We start from the raw sequence: 4,308 nt of genomic DNA, 5'->3' as shown, positions 1-4,308 counted from the left end.
GCTGAACCTGAGGTGCTGAGCTGCTGTGACTCCAGGTGACCATGTGTGGCCTGAGCTGTAGGGCTTAGGAAGGTGTCAGCTGCTCGTAGAGCTGAGGTCTTGTGGGCTCTCCCAGTGTGTGCTGCACACTGGGGCAGCTGGTGGTGATGGGAGCAGGGCAGCCCTGACCCAGGCTCTCTCTTGATGGTGCCAGAGAGGTTCTAGATGGAGATTGGGAAGCAGTCCCATCTGCATGGGTGGTGGGTAAAAGGTGTCTGTTCTCAGTGGTGCCTCTTCTGCCATGGGAACCCACCACAGCCCCACTGAGAGTGTGACCTGTAGGAAACCCAACATTGCCCTGACCCAACTGTCCCACCCAGAGGAGCTCTCACTCCCCTGAGCAAACAGACATGGGGATGGTGCCACCAGGCAGGGATTCTCCTCAGCTCCTGTTAAATCAGCTCCTCCAGGTCACGTGAGGAATCTGAGGCCAGGAGGGTGGAGAGCACCCTGCTGCAGCCAGGGTGGTCTGTCCTCTCCCACCATGTCCCCCTGTCCCCTCCTGTCCCAGGGGCCTGCTGGCAAGTCTCAGGTTTCTCCCACAGCTCCAGTTCCTTGCAGACCAACCCCCAGAGGTGCTGGGAGGGGAAAGTCCACAGAGCACCTGAGGTCCTGCCAGTCCCTTCAGAGTACTGGGAAGTGTCTCTGGTAGGACGTTGGTGTCAGGCTGGAGACACTGCTGGGCTCTTCTGGTGCAGGACCAACGTCCTTGCTGCAGAAGGATGTGCTCTTCCAGCTCACCTGAGAGACTCTCCATGGGTTTTGGACCAGTTTTGTGTTTGTTTCCTTGCCAGCTGACATCTGTTGAGCAACCAGTCTAGGATCTGGGCACCAGGACAAGCTCCCATTAGGGTTTGCATCCTAGAGGAGATGCTGATAGGACCAATCTCCTCCTTCTGATCAGTTGTATGAACATCCTGCCATGGAGAGCTACACCCAGCTACTACCTTGGGCTGATGTTGCTTGACATCTGCTCCTCCCAAGGCCACTGCTCAGAGGGTGATGCACCCACCAACGGCCACAAACCCCCTTTTTCCTAAGGTGGAAAACCAGAAGTGATGGGACCATGTCCACAACATGTTGAAACGGTGTCAGCAGCCCTCTGCCCAGGAGGTGTTCTCTCACATCACCTCCTCAGTTGGGTCGTTGCCACCTCTCACCTCCATCCTTGCCAGGAGGATGCAGGAGGCTGTGAAGTGACTTGGTGACCATCCCACAGCTCAGGCCATGCATGCAGACATCGTGGGCCCAGCACTGGCTTGGAACAGTGGTTGGGTGGCTGCTGGCAGGAGTGGGAAGGGTTGGGAGGTTGGTGTTTGACTCCAAACTGCTGCAGAGCTGCAGCTGTCACACGGGGAGGATGTGAACAAGCAGGAGATGCACTCAAGTGGTGGGAGGGGGACGTTGGTGCTGGGAGACATTTATAGTGATGCTGTCAGACCTCGTTAGACAGTCTCCTACACCTCCAAATCCTTGATAACTTTCAAGATTTTGAATTTAGGGTTGTTATCTAAGTGAAGCCCAAAAGAGAACTGAAGGGAAGGATGAAAATAGTCAACATAAGACATTGAAAAAGGAGTAAACTTTTCAGGTCTGGGGTTAGAGGTGATGAAGGAGCTGTGAGCAGGGTTCCTCTGTCACCCAGTGTCCCTTCTGCAGCACCTCTCATCTTGTGCACAGGCCCAGGGACCTCTTCATCCCAGTCCTGAGACTGCTCCTCACAGAACCACTTCACATTTCTCAGCTTCACATTTCTGAGCAGCTCTGAACACCCATATCTGAGTTTCCTCCCCCAGTGGCCCCCAGGATGCTGAAAGATCTGAAGCAAAGATAGAGTCAGGAAAAAGGAGCAGAACCCCAAATCCTCTGAGATCCAAGCAGAGATTTGTCTAGAGATTTCCAATTAGATCAGGACATGCTCTGGCTGCTTTGCCTTGCTGTGTCCATAATGCAGATGAGCTTCATGTCAGCTTGGCCTCCTTTCCTCCAACCACGTTGGCTCCTCTTTCATTTCATTAGCAGTGGCCTGCCTTCATTAGTGAATTAATTCCCCAGGAATGGCACTGCAATAAACCCTACCAGAGGAAGGACCAGCAAAGCTGCATCTTGGGGCTGGCTGGACAACTGGAAGGGTTTTCTGGACAAAAAGGATGTTCATAGAAATACTAAGAAACACACAAATTTTACTCAGATCAGACCAGGAATCTTGGAAGCTTCATCCACCAGAAGAAGAGATGTTTTGTGTTAGGTTTGCATTGACCTGTGGGTTGGAGATGTAGGGAGTGAGCCCTCCTCTCTCCCTTTTGGGGGACAGACCCCAGGACAGAAGTCAAATCAAGGGAAAGTGAAGGAATATGCCAGTCTCTGTTTGTTTTCAGACCTGTCCTGATACATCAGGTGGCCATGGGAGCTTTGACCACCCAGTGCCAGACACGTGAGGAGCAGGCCCTGTGCTGAGCTGGGCTCCCTTGTCTGCTGTGGAGGTCTGGCCACGTGAAGATGTGGCAGAAGAAGTGGAATTTGGGAATGATAAGCAAAGGGAAAGGAGAAAGGATAGTCTGTCAGGGTGAGGGCCTGGGGGACATTTAATGATCTGGAGAAAAGGGACCTCAGCATCTCCTCCAGTGACTCAAGAAACTTCGACTGCAACACATTCTAGATCATCCCACCGTGAGGCAGCATCTCTCCCTGGGGATGTTCCACGTCCCCCTCTTAGCTCTGCTCAGCCCTTGGGGACACTTTGTCTGCCTCTGCCTCCAGCCCTCACTCCTTCCACGTCCCCAGGGACACGAGCAGCACTCTATCAATAACTGATATTTTGCCTCTGCAATATTTTCCAAACCCTCAAAGACATTTTTGCTCCACACCAAACCACAGTTCCCACCCAGCCCATCTCCCTGAGGGACCAGTGAGGCTGGGCAGCTGCTGTGCTCCTTCCAGGCTCCTCTCTCCCAGCCTTGGCAGCACATCTAGGAGGACTTGGGGTGATGTTCATCTCTGTGGGGAAGGGGTGGGGCAAAAACCACCAGCGAGGGAGGGCAGGAGGAGGAAAATTCAGCAATTATGGTCAGGCTTAAAACCCCACAGACAAGGGAAACAAACCCCAAACTGTCTGATGATGGTGGTGACTATTATCTGGGATGTTTTAGTCGCAGCTGTTAATAAAAATAACAGCAGTAATAAAATTGCAATGATGCTCTTGTTCCAATGCTGATGATAATAATAAGATTATTTATTAATTGTGAGCCATTATCAGCATTTTCTACTGCTTCTGCCTCCCAGACCCACTCCAAACTCCAGCCCTACCATATTAATGCAAAATGAGGTAAATGAGAATGGCTTTTTCTTTTATGGCATAACCAAGGAAGCAAACACAACAAAAATCTGCCCCTGGCCCCTCTGCTGATTGCCCCCACCAAACACCCCACGCCATGGGGCTGAACGTTAGGGGGGATCTTGTCTTTCCTTTCTTTAAGCAAGGTTGGCAGCCTCCAGAGCAGCTGAGGCCCATGAGAGCTGTTGGTCAGCCCCTGTGGGGTGGACAGAGGAGTTGGGTTAATTTTTCAGTGGCTTCTGCCCATTCTTTCTGTGGGGCTGGTGTGGATGGTGGGCACCCCTCAGCCCCTGGGGAGCACGTGTCTCTGCTGGGTGCAGTGCCCTCTGCCCTTGGCCTGTTGCTTGAAGAAGCAAAAGGAGCAAAACCCCCAGCTCCAAATGCTGCTGGTGTCTGTGGATTTTGGGGGGTTCCTGTGACTGTGGTGGAGGAGGATGCACGGCCAGACTTTGCCACCCTTAGACCTGGTGGTGCAAAGTGAAGGGAGGGGCAGGAAGAGCCAAGTCCTCAGGCTGGAGCTGGGGGGGGTGTCAGGCCAGGCATGGGGCAGGGGGATGACAGAGACCTGCTGGAGTCTCAGCCCCAAGGAGGGAGGGCTGGGGACCACGACGGGGAGGAGGGAGGGATGCCCAGCGAGGGGGGGCATCTGTGTGAGGCAAAGAGGGATGGATGTGCAGCAGAGAGGAGGGATGGATGTGCCTCCACGAGGGATAGGTGTGTGCTGAGAGGGGCTGGATGTGCCACGAGCAGGTCAGAGGGATGTGCAGTGAGGTGGTGAAGTGGGGAGTGAGCAGCTGGCAGCACGGGGGGTGGCTGCTCTGCTACACACTCTGAACCCTGGGAGCTTGCATCAAGCCAGGGACGTGAGGTCCTCACGACCTCCACAGCTGGCCTGATAGCCATCTGCAACAACACACGATGTTCTGGAGCTGCTG

The 4,308-nt window shown here is 53.8% G+C and overlaps 1 protein-coding gene across 1 annotated transcript in view; it reads left to right on the top strand.

Annotated features, from left to right (window-relative positions):
- Positions 1–4,308, top strand: part of ADORA1 (adenosine A1 receptor) — a 23,550-nt gene that overhangs the window by 16,545 nt on the left and 2,697 nt on the right.

This window comes from Merops nubicus, unplaced genomic scaffold, assembly GCF_000691845.1.
Source record: "Merops nubicus isolate BGI_N331 unplaced genomic scaffold, ASM69184v1 scaffold6962, whole genome shotgun sequence".
NCBI lineage: Eukaryota > Metazoa > Chordata > Aves > Coraciiformes > Meropidae > Merops > Merops nubicus.
The sequence above is the reverse complement of the archived record's forward strand: the minus strand, read 5'-3'. Positions and strand labels throughout refer to the sequence as shown.